Consider the following 13,303-nt stretch of genomic DNA (forward strand, 5'->3'; position numbering starts at 1 on the left):
CACACACACACACACACACACACACACACACACACACACACACACACACACACACACACACACACACACACACACACACACACACACACACACACACACACACATAAAAAAAGGGCCTCGGATACACAAGACAAAAATTCAGAAATTACAGGACCATCAGCCAATTTGTGCACAGCATCGAAAAAAACTGATACTACTGAAATAGTAAAAATTAATCTAATGTCATATAGCAACAGCAAATAATTACTGGCAAATTAAAAAAAAAAGAAAGCAATGCTAAGATAATTCTGTTGCTGCTAGTGCTAATACTATTATCTGTGGTAATATATGGCATGGTCACGCTGATGGCGGCAAGAGCAACATCTTCATTATCAGGACAATAATGATAAACTTGATGGTAAAAACGGTAACAGCCAATCCCATAAAATACATCGGGGCTTTGTATTATTGAGGGCATAAATATTAATCCACTTCTTTAGAATAAAGAACGTGACAGTAAGTAACGACATGCGAGACTTTTCAGAATGCAGTGTCCTCAGGTCATGCTGGGTTTACGCCGCTCTTTTGCGTGTAATCGGCTGTTCTGTATGTGAAAGTAATTCTAGTTTTATTCTTGGTATTGTCAGATGGTTTATTACACTTTGGTAGAACCCCGAAGCAGTATAGGACTTAAGGAAGACTATGTTATATCCCTCCAACTCAGAAAGTCTCTCCTAATTATTTCAAAATCGTATTGAGATAAGAGATAACACAAGTAGAACGAAGAAAATGTCGTCGGACTGAACGGGTTACAGAATTATCCTTCCATATGGAAATAACTGCATCCCATTATCTTTTGGAATCTTCACTTAGAACATTTTAACAAACCCAGGAGGTCTTCTGGATACCCTGGTAGAGTTCCATAATGGTTCGACTAAGATATAAACTGCTATTATTGTCCTAAACTGTACCCTACACAAATCATCCAGACGTCCACCTCCAAATCCAGTGGTACCAATCATCCTCATCAGCGTCGGCCACTAAACACTCAAGTCACCCTCGTAAATGATCTGCCTGGCTCCTCTACATGATACACCCAAACATCCCTACCCCCCCAAATCTGACCATCTCCCGACCCTGCCTCCCACCACCGACCCTCCCTACCCATTTCCAGGCAGCCTTCCTTATAAGACAGGCATGTGCTCTAGAATATCACCGCTCTATGTAACTGTTACTGTAAACTGGGAGAAACTGGCAAATCAGTATGGATCAACTTCCTCTTTGAACACACAAATTAGTAAGGGATGTGTTCCAAAATGCCACATCTTTTTCGATTCAACTGGTACAATAAATTGAGGTTAAGTCCCAAACCTGCTTCGAAGCAGAATTAGCAGTTTTTTTTTTTTTTTTTACATATACCTCGAACGTAAAGAAAAAGACGATATACCGCATCACGTGGACTCCCAGTAACCCATACAACAAGAAAACTGAGAGATAAATATAAAGACACAGGCTATTAAAATAGCATGAGAATAAGGATATACTCGTAGAGGCTATAAAAATGGTAATAAGGCAAGGTACAGGGAAGACTTAATGGGTTTTAGACATTCAGGACAAGATGTTAATCATGAGATGAATTAAGTTGTCTAGTGGTAGCCAGATTAACAAAGGAAAATGTATCAGTTTAGTGATGGTTAGGTTAGACAGGGTTAGGAAAAATCGTCAGCGCAGGGACGGAGGGTAAATTTAGATGTCTAAAGACTCACCTGGAGCTGCATAAAATTATCTTCTGGTAGCCAAATTAAAATTTAAAAATGGTCAATGAAGGGGGTTTGGTTAATATATATACAAAGGAACCACCAATACCAAGAATGGACTGGCCTTTACAGCGAGCCTAAGACAGTGTTATTGAGACCGGCGAGGTGTACAGGCAGAGGTCAAAGTTTCCCTGCTATTCCAACGTATCTCCTTGTCACTCTGGGGCATGCCCGTCACTTTCCTCCCTGATGCCCTGTATCAAAGAAAATCACCCATGGGCAGAGAAAAGTACGAAGCCTCTCACAGCTCAGGAATATTAGCCACCAGAGGAATATAAGAAGTGGTGAAGGTAAATATAAGGAAAACTTTTGTCCCTGACTGTTCTCACTGACCACCCGAACGATACCATCACCACTCTCCTGTCTGCCTCCTTAACATGTAAATGAAGAGGGTACGAGTGGGCTGGGGGAAGGAGGGGGTGGAGGGGAGGGAGGTGAAAGAGCAGAGAAGAGAATGGATGAGAAGGGGAAGGAAACTGGATGGCAGGGGGAGGGGACTGGATGATACGGGAAGTGGAAAGGGGAGTGGTGCAGGAGGGGAGGATGAAGATAAGGTGACTGGGGAGAGAGGAGATAAAGGGATGTAAGGTGGAGGGGGAGGTGAAAGAGGGAAGTGGGAGATGGAAAAAAAAAGTGGGGGAGGGGAGGGGGGAGAGGCTAAAGAGAGGGGAGGCGAAGGGACTGGATGAGAGGAGCAAGGCGGAGTGTGGGGGGGATGACTGGATGAGAAGGGAGGTGGAGGAGGAAATATGAATGAGGGAGATTTGGGGTGAAGGAATGTGGATAAAAAGGGGAGGTGGAGAGGAAAGGGGAAAGTTGGGGAGAGAGATGATTGAGAATGATAGAGGTGGTGAAAGGGGCAGAGGTGAAACAGGGGCAAGGTGAAGGAGGGGTGATTAGAGAGGTGGCAGGGAGAAAGGGGAGAGATGTGAAAAGGGAGACTGAATGAGAAGGGAGTAAGTGTGGTGGTGAAGATGAGGGGAGAGGTAAAGGGTGTGGGCTGAGCCTGGAGGAGAGGAAATGTAGCGAGAAGTGAGGTTAAATGAGACGAAAGAAAGGGAGGAGGTGTAGGGAAGAAATGTAAAAGGTTGGAGGGAGGTATAGGAGGAAAGTGAGGAGCAGAATGAGAAAAGGAAAGGGAAGAGATGGAGAGAAGAAAAGGAAAGAGACAGAGAGAAGGAAAGGGAGTGTTGGGGAGAAAGAAAAGAGATAAATGGTAGGAGGAGCGGGAAAGAGAATTGTAAAGAAAATGAAAGAAAAGCATTCGGAAGCCGAATGCTAATCGCCAGCCACAATATGCTCCTGGCCAAGTTGCAAGCGCGGCCCCCCCGGGAGGGAGGCCGGATGGCGGCGCGACTTCCAGGGGATGCTAACAGACACACAGACAGATAAACATGCTGGAAACAATACTCGTAGGAGACTTTCATCCCTACTACACACTTGTAAAATTTGGTGATGATATCTTGAGCGGTTGCGAAGTTTTCGCGCTCACACACACACACACACACACACACACACACACACACACACACAGACGCGGGCAAAAACATTATCGCTACGTTTCGGTAAAGGCGGATGATAATTAACAAGATGAATTTACAAATTACAATAAGAAAAGAGAAAGACATCTAATAAAGCGGAGGTAAGAGACACAATGTTAAAGAAAGACTGTTGTGGATAAGGAATTGCAATAACAGAGAAACAGAAATGGTCGAGGAAGGTGAACTGTACGAAAATGCAGTTGAATGTAGAAATTACGAAAGGAGATGAAAAAAGAAGAGGGAATAATGAGAAGGGAAATGCAATAAAGTGGAACAACGAGAAAAAGCGACATGTAACAGAGTGAAAGAATTGAAATAACACAGGAATGAGGCTAAAGAAGACAGAGAAGTGACGAGAACAGAACAGACGGAAGAATATGGAAATTACGAACGAAGGGTGAAGAAGACATGCAATAAACAATGAAAACACGAGTATAAGAAAGTGGGAGAAGTGCAAGAGCAGAGGAAGAAGAGGTAAGGGAGGGAAGAGTGGATATAATATTGAAAGAAGAGAAATATGAAAATGAGAAGAAAAAGAAAACTAATGTACTACAACGAGAAAAATTCAATACAGGAGAAAGAAGAGAGTGAAGAAAGACAGAGGAGAGAATAAACGGCGGCAGAGAAATGAGGAAGAAGTGGGAGGGGTGGAGAGAAAGAAGAGTAAAGAGAAGAATGGAATGGAGAAGACAATAAAAAAAAATGCATTACGAGGAATATGAGGACAAGGAAGAAACATCATTGGAGAATATGATTAAGGAAGAGGAACTTAGACATGAAACAAAAGGGACACATGCAATAAAATTAGAAAAAGAAATGTAATAAGAGAAGAAGAAGGAGGAGGAGGAGGGGAAGGAAGAGAGAACAGTGGATAAATGGCAACAGTTTGGTAAATAAGGAAGAAGCGGGAGGGGGAAGGACACGAAGGATACTTAAAAGACTTGATAACCGTGAAGGAGAGGGCAGATGGTAAGGGGAGGAGGGAGAGGAAAGGGAAATGGGAGATAAAAGAGGTGGGTGAAGAGGAAGAAGAGGATGTGAGGAGGTAGAAGAGGGTGTGGAGAGAGAAAAGGGTGTGAGGAGAGAGAAAAGGGTGTGAGGAGGGAGAAAAGGGTGTGAGGAATGAGAAAAGGGTGTGGGAAGGGAGAAAAGGTGTGGGAAGGGAGAAAAGGGTGTGAGGAGGGAGAATAGGGTGTGAGGAGGGAGATAGGGATGTGAGAAGGGTGTGATGAAGGAGAAAAGGATGAAAAGGGAAGTGTGTGAGGAGGGAGAAAAGGGTGCGAGAAGGGAGAAAAGGGTGCGAGAAGGGAGAAAAGGGTGCGAGAAGGGAGAAAAGACCCAGAGGGAAAAAGGAGATGCTGAGGGGAAAAAAAGCAAAAGAAAAGTTAGGAAAGCAAATGTTAATGGAAGGAAGATGAGGAAGATGAAAAGAAAAAACAGAACGGACAGAAAGAAGGACGAAAGAAAAAGATGGAAGGAAATAACAAGGAAAGAAGGGATAGAAGAGCGAGGGAGGGCAGTAACGGAGATGAAGAGAATTAAGGGAGATGAACGGAAGTAGCGGGGAGAGAGAGAGTGAAACACCACATCACAAAGCTTATATTTAACGAAAAGAATTATTCGCTTCAACTCCGCTCGACAGCCCAAATAATTATGACAAACGGGTCTCTCTCATCGCAACTCTCAGCATCACCTTCACCGTATGCAAATGGCTGCTGCTGCTCCTTCTTCCCATGCTGATTTTATACGGCCGTGCTGATCACCCACAGCCTTCATGCTGACTCACTCTCGCTCCATCAAGCGTTCAGGTAGGATGGTGAGAGTGGATTGTTGTATGCATGCAGATGTAACGTAGTCGAGGTTTTGGACTCTTACAACCCCCCCAGTTTCCCCCCCCTTCTCTGTCTGTCTGTCTGTCTCATCTTATTTTCTTATTTTTGTAACCACCAAAACGATTATTTATCTTAAAGGAGACCCGCTATCTGAACTGATGAGGGGGTTGGTACAATGTCATCTATTTTTTCATATATAATTTTAGGGAGTCTTTTTATTTTTTATTTTTCTAATTCTCGCCTTTTCTTCCTATCCATGTTTCTCCTTTCCTTCCTCCTCTTTCCTCCTTCCTTTCTTCCTTCCACATTGCGTTCTCTTACTTTTCTTTCCTTCCTCCATCCGTCCCTCCTCCTCATTCTTCTTCCCTCGTGCTTCTTTCATCCTTCCCTCCCTTCCTCTATCCCATTCATCCTCAATTTCATACTCACCTCACTCCTATTCCCATCACTCATCTCTCCTTTCCTCCATCCTTCTTATTCTTCTCTCCCTTCTTTACTCCCTCCCTCCAGTCTCTATCATCTTCCCTTCAGTCTTTCCTTTTCCTTTCAACCTTTCTTCCTCCTTCCCTCTTCTTCCCTCTTATTCTTCCCGCCCCCCTCCACCTCTCCTCTTGACATGCCAAACCAGCAACTTAACAATAGGTGTGTGTGTGTGTGTGTGTGTGTGTGTGTGTGTGTGTGTGTGACTCATCCACTTGTTTGTGAACGTTGTTGTGGGTAAGTCTTTGAAGAGAGAGAGAGAGAGAGAGAGAGAGAGAGAGAGAGAGAGAGAGAGAGAGACTGTAATGTGTAATAAATCAGTTACCAATACTGACAATACTTTATATATAGGGAATAAAAGCATCAGTTAAGTCAAATAAAAGAGACGTCACTATACAGGGGATAATATTAGTACGGGATGATGATGATGATGATGATGATGATGATGATGATGATGAAGATGAGGATGATGAGGAATGGGATTTCAAAGGAAGAGAAATTTTCGAAAAATGAAGAGCATATTAAAGAGGAAAACGAAATAGAAAAATAAAAATTGAAGGAAAAGGCTCCCTTATATGTAAGCGGGAAGTATGAATATGAGAAGAAAACTAAGTAGGAAAAGAAAATGAGAGGATAGACAGAAAGACGAAAAATGAAAAGAAAATAAGGAAGAAAATAATGTGAAAGGAAGGAGGGAAACTGAGGAGTATGAAAACGAAACTAAGGAGGAAAAGAATACTGAAAGGGAGCGGAGAAACTGAAGAAAAAGCTATGCGCAGGTATGAAAGACATGAAAACCAAAGAGGAAAAAGGAAGTAAGAGGATGGGAAGACTCTGACCTGGAAAAAAAAAAGAAAAAAAAAGAAAATGAGATAAATACAAAAAGGAAAACAATGAAAGGAAGGGGAAATTGATCAGGGAAAAAAAAAACTGACAAAAATCAAGGAGGAAAAAGAAAATGAAAGGGAGGGGAGACTTAAAAAAAAAAAAAAAAAAAGAATGGGGTAAAGCCAAGGAGGAAAAAGAAAATTGAAGGAAGGGGAGACTGACCCGGAAAAAATATGAATGCTAAGAAAGCAGAGGAAAACAGAAAATGAAAGGAAGGGGAGACTGACCCCCCCCCCAAAAAAAAAAAAAAAAAAAAAAAAGAAGTCTGGCGACATGAAAGGGTAATTCCTGGTTTGGGAGTGAAGACGTGAGGCGACAAGCCAAATGAAGCCGCTTAGGACATGAAAGAGACCTGCTCGCCTCAAAACAAGACCAATTTAATAGGTTTATTTTGCAATTTCGAAGCTGCTTTTTTCCCTCTAAAACTGTTTACTGCTTTTGTTAAAATAGGAACATAACATGGAATATATCTGGTAACTAAAAGACTTGCTATGTGCTTTCTTGTTATGAAACCTTTTGTACTCCTCAATAATTTGTTGCTACTTTTCTTAAGATCACACAATAGTCGATGAAATGAGCGACAAACTGAAAGCCAATTCCTTTACACAATGCACGTATCACCTTACACCCCAGAAGCCCTCCGCACCTACTCATACGTGAAGCACTGGGTGGGGGTGGGTCACTTCTCCAAAGGCAAAAAGTGGTGTTCCTCGGACCTTCGGACTAGTTGCCCTTCAAGACACGTAAAACGCGGCTTGAACGTGTTAGGCATGTGCACACTGACCTAGCAACATCATACATACATGTCTACTTCATCTACTACATCATTTCATATTTTTCGTCGATATGGTGGGTAGGAGGTGAATGTGAGATAAGGAAATAAGCTTTCACCATTTTTGGGGGGTTCTGACATATGTCCATCTTGATCCACTCACTGCGGGATATCCTTCTTAAGATGAATAACTTCGTATGACGGTAACACGAATAAAGATGCAAGAAGGGTCCTGGCACTGAAGGGGCTCAGCAATATAATCATATTTTTTATGGTGGTGTTTAACATCTGTAATTCTATGGCGTATTTTTACATTTCTATTCTTGCCATTATCAGACGATTTTCTCGGTTGTGGAGAGACTGTTCGCACTGGGGAGGTTAGATTCAGCTTCACCGACTCCTTCACTGCACGAGGTCTTTCCCACAGCTGATTAAAACTGTCTGGATATAGCTAGAATAAACCAATAGGACATACGTCACCGGACTGAAGGACCTATTTTTTTCATTTTAATATTTCTATCCCCAAACGATTTGACTTATCACAGGATTTACTTTTCGGACAGGTTAGAATCCCTTGTTTTATATATATATATATATATATATATATATATATATATATATATATATATATATATATATATATAATTTAACCACCAGGGCATCTTCTACGCTGAATAAAATCGTCTGGTAATAGCAAAAATAAACTTCAGAAATACATCATCGTGTTGAGGCAACTGAATCCTTCATCATAGGCTTTTCATAAGCTTCATAAAATCGTCTGGTGACGGAAGGTAAGATGCGTCCCGGTGCGTTACTGAGGTTGCTAATCTTCTTATGGTCGAGACAACTCTAGTATTCCATTTCACCAAACGCCAGACGATTTTAGTCAGCTGGGGTGAGTCGTAAGAGCAGGAGAGAGAGAGAGAGAGAAAGAGAGAGAGAGAGAGAGAGAGAGAGGAGAGAGAGAGAGAGAGAGAGAGAGAGGAGAGAGAAAGAGAGAGAGAATTCTGTCACCATCAGTCCCCCCCATGACCTGAACAACTCTAGTACTCCCATCCAGCTAGCGCAAGAAGATTTTATTCAGTTGTGAGTGAAGCTTATGTCCCTGTGAGGGTGAGCTGAGACGTCCATTTGCAGCTTATTTCGCGCAGATCAGTGACAAAACAAGAGGTTTTGTTACTCTACATCCTTTCCACAGCACTTCTCCGTGACTAACAACATTTATTAATTATCCGTTACAGCTCGGCATTCTGGATGGGAAGATGGCAATTTTGGACCAAACTAAGAGTAAAAACAGTATACCTCAAGACTCTCATAAGCCGCATAAAATCGTCCGGCGGCAGCGAGAACGAGCAAATGCATTGTGGTACTGGATGGGTTACTGAAGACATAAGGGTTGTACTACAAGTGGCTTAGGAGAATTCGTAACGCATCTCTCTTAGCAATTTACCCTGTGCATTGCACCTCAGTATCCTCTTGTATGTTTCTGGTACGAAGACGTTGATAACAGTATGCTATAAACAGCATACTATTCAATGTTTTGATGTTATATGCAGAACAAATCGCTAAGGAAGGGGTATTACGAAGCATTCCATGCCATCAGCAGAGAGCTCTTCTAATCTGCATAAAAAGGTTCTTGCCACTGCAAGAACTGTTGTTGATGTTGTGGCCCCAGGATCATCCGAAACGTGAACTTAATGGAATGCAGGCTTCAGCTGCTCTTCTACAGTCTACCATCCTCCTTTCTGGGGATAAGGAAGTAGCTGAGGGACGTATGTACTGTATAACCAAGAAGCTGCACCACCAGCGTATATCAGTGCTACACATGAAGGCATCTCCATCACCAAAAAAAAAAAAAAAAAAAAAAAAAAAACTCCATTACTAGAGTTGTGTCCCGAGCTGCATAACATCAAGAGGCATCTGCACCAATGAATATGTAATAGGTGTTGTGGTGGTGAAAGGGTGACCACATCTGAAGATATTTCTCCTCGTTAGTGACTCATTTTTCGTTGTCAGTCATGGTGGGATTCGCATTTCTCTCTCTCTCTCTCTCTCTCTCTCTCTCTCTCTCTCTCTCTCTCTCTCTCTCTCTCTCTCTCTTTCTCTCTCTCTCTTGACAGGTGAGGGAGGAGAGACTCATCAGACCTAAGGAGGGGCCTCTCTTCACCCTCCTCTCAGTACCCTCCACGTCACGCCTAACGATGACGACGACGTGGAGGAGGAGGAGAAAAGGATTAAACGAAGAAGACTGGAAGGGGTGGGAGAAGTCAAGACAGGAAGAGGAATGGCACAATATGGAAAAAGGGAACGAGGGAAAATTGAAACGAAAGAGAGAGAGAGAGAGAGAGAGAGAGAGAAAGCACTGTGTATAATAATGATAATCGGACAGGCAAAATTTTAGTGCGTCTTATTATGTTAGGATGGGAGAAAAATACGCAAGTTTCTTTACACAATTTAGAGAAAATGTGTGTGTGTGTGTGTGTGTGTGTGTGTGTGTGTGTGTGTGTGTGTGTGTGTGTGTGTGTGTGTGTGTGTGTGTGTGTGTGTGTGTGTGTGTGTGTGTGTGTGTGTGTGTGTGTGTGTGTGTTGCAACCAATTTCCTTCCTAATCCTATAACAAGGCATGACTCACCTGATGTGCTGACTCAGGTCATCGCCCGCAATCAGCCAACACTTCATTATCTACAGATGATTATTAACCCTCTGGCAGTGAATTATCTTCATGGCATTTTATTTTCTATTAACGACCGACGAATTTACTATGCCCAAAAGAAACTAGGGCACCAGAAGTATTAAAAACGACCATGATTAAATTTTTTTCTGATAATAAGGAACTAGGCATTATACTGAAACCTGCCACGGGCGATTTTATTCAGCTGATAAAACTCACCGTAGTTAAAGAGTTACACACTTCAGATATTAAATTATCTAAGCTAAGCTGACCTAAATTAACCTCTTTGAATACTGGGATCCGTGGTATGCTATATTCCTGCTGCTGCTTTATTATTTTACTATTCTTTAATGCATAACAGAAGGTGCCTAAGGGTGAAAGTACGTAAAACTTCTTCCTAAAATTAAGTAGAACAGAAAGGATGTCAAAAGCAATCATACTTGACACATTTCTGGAAACCATGTCATCATCATCATCATGATCAATACATTTAAAGGCCGGAGCTCATACACTGATTGCAAAAAACATTGCCTCAGAAAACCAGCTACTTAGTATACACTTCCGGTGGTGAATGAGTTAATAACATGGTTTATCAAGAGGAAATACGATACGCCGTTCTGTAATGAGCTTGGTAAATGGCTGCAGTTTATCTTCACTAAAGACATATTGCAACGAGCACTCAGCAGTCGACTGGACGCAAGCAAGAAGGAATCATAAACTGCATCTATTATTCATATTCACGCCGGTAATCACGTCTATCGACACACACACACACACACACACACACACACACACACACACACACGTATACATCGCGAACTGTAAAAATTCTACATACATACACTTCCTCATAAGGTCTGTGTGTCTCTTTCTGTGTACGTAACTAAATGAGCTAGTTTGTGTGAGTGAAAGAAGAGTGTCAGAGGTAAGTGAGAGATGTAAACTGACAGAGGTACGCGAATGGGGTAAGTAAGGGATGAAGCGAGAACAGTAAGCGAAAGCGGTAAGTGGTGAAGGTACATGGTAAAGAGTGAGAGGTATGTGAGAGAGTTAACCATAGAACAGATGTGTGAGGCGAGAGAGAATGAGAGGCTGAGCAAAGTGAGAGAGTGAGAAGGTGAAAGCGCCAAGTAGTGCGATATCCAATAAACTGGTAGATGATAGAGAAAAGGGAAACTGAATATTAATAATGTAAGGTGGAGGAAAATGCAGGAGAATAAATAATGAAAGAGAAATGTATGAGACTGAATAATATACGAGTGAGAGAGAGTAAATGCAAGAGAACGAATCCTACAAATAAGTGAGAGGGGTATATACAAGGTGATGAATAAAATCTATGAGTGAGAGTGTTGGTGAGAGGGCTAAATGCAGGAGAACAAATAATAAACTGAGAGTGAGAAGGTTGGTGAGAGGGGTACATTAATGAGAATGAACTATATATAAATATGAGTAAAAGGGTTAAACAAAGGAGAACGGATAATATATGAAAGTGAGAGTCAAAGAATAATGAGTTATACATTTAAGTAAGAGGGTTGGTAAAAGGAGAAAATGAGTGATAATAAAGAAGAAGAAGAAAAAAAAGCTTATCGAAAATGCAAACTACTAATATATCTGCTAACATGATTAACGAGGAAGTACAAAGAATTACAAGACTAAATGATATAAAAATATGTAAACTATAATCATAACTGCAAGGGAATGAATAATATATGTAGGAAAGAATGATACGTGCTTGTGCGACTGTGAATGAGTGGTACCTGAACAGGGGAGGAACTGTATTGTATTTCTCAGAAGAGTTGTGATGGCCATGTGTATTAATTGCCTTACTCGATATTACTTTTTACTGTTACTGTTTCAAGCATTCTCTCTCTCTCTCTCTCTCTCTCTCTCTCTCACACACACACACACACACACACACACACAACAGTAGTAATCTTATCCGCTTCCATTTACCTTACCACTAAAAGATATTATTCATCTTAGGAACAGCCTCTCGTTGCTTATGGGTTAAAACCACCCTCTAAGGACGACAAATATTCTAACTATCATGTTCCTCCTGCCGCCAGACGATTTCATACAGCTTCTGAGCGGCTTAATCTACTGAGGGTTAACAAACACAGAACCACGTGTTATATACAAAAACAACTCCACCACCAAAATGATATCTAATTCAGCAGAGGTAATATACACATTTATGGGAGTAATTATTGGAAACTGCGTTATTTCTCGCGTTATTTATGTTGTGGAGAGAAGCATTAGTGAAGTATTAAGACCTTTATCCTGCTACTGATACTCCTCACACAAGATAATTATGCTTGATTATATTCCTGACGTGGTGCTAATGTATGTGTGTGTGTGTGTGTGTGTGTGTGAGAGAGAGAGAGAGAGAGAGAGAGAGAGAGAGAGAGAGAGAGAGAGAGAGAGAGAGAGAGAGAGAGAGAGAGAGAGAGACATTATCATCAGGCTATACAGACAAGAGCCTCCATCGGTGAGACTAGCGCGCGCGCACACACACACACACACACACACACACACACACACACACACACACACACACACACACACAGCCCAGCCCTCACACATAGAATCACACACATCCACACCTACCCCTACCCCTACCCCTACACACACACACTATCGTCCTTCACAACACCCATCACCCCCCCCACACACACACACACAGTCCCATCAATCACAATTTTGAGAGCCCAGCGCCTGTCCATCAGCCGAGCACCGCCACCATCCCTCTTCATCAACATTCAATACCACACAATTACCCGCTCACACCCCATTAGCCCAGTGTGCCCCTTACCGCTGTTAAGGGGTGGGTTAAGGGGGCAAGGACCGAGGGAGCAGGGAACGTTAAGGGGAGCTTGCAATGACAGAATGATTCAAATGAGATGGATTTTATGGTATGAAATCTAACTAGATATTTAACTTTATTAATACATCGACCAGGGGCCAGATTTATCAACATTTTTACGACCATCAAGGAGACCTCTTGTTTCTCTGCAGCAACATATATTAAATGAGAGGGAATTGTCATAAGCTTTGAATGAGAGACTGACTAGAAGAGTTTATGTGAGTGAGGTGGAGGGGGAGAGGGGAAAGTGGAGACGAAGGATGAGGCGGAGGGATGGAAAGAAGAGATATGTTAGGGGTGTGTGAGTCAGAGGATGATATATATACACACACTCTACATCCACGTAAGATAAATGTATTCTTATGTATTTGTCGTGATGTCTACAATGGACGCGATAATAATATACTGCTGGTGGGTGTCAAGTCGAAGCTATAGCTTGAACGTAGCATCATGTTGGTACC

Source organism: Coenobita brevimanus, chromosome 63, assembly GCF_032717465.1.
Source record: "Coenobita brevimanus isolate Jiangsu-jjx chromosome 63, ASM3271746v2, whole genome shotgun sequence".
Classification (NCBI taxonomy): domain Eukaryota; kingdom Metazoa; phylum Arthropoda; class Malacostraca; order Decapoda; family Coenobitidae; genus Coenobita; species Coenobita brevimanus.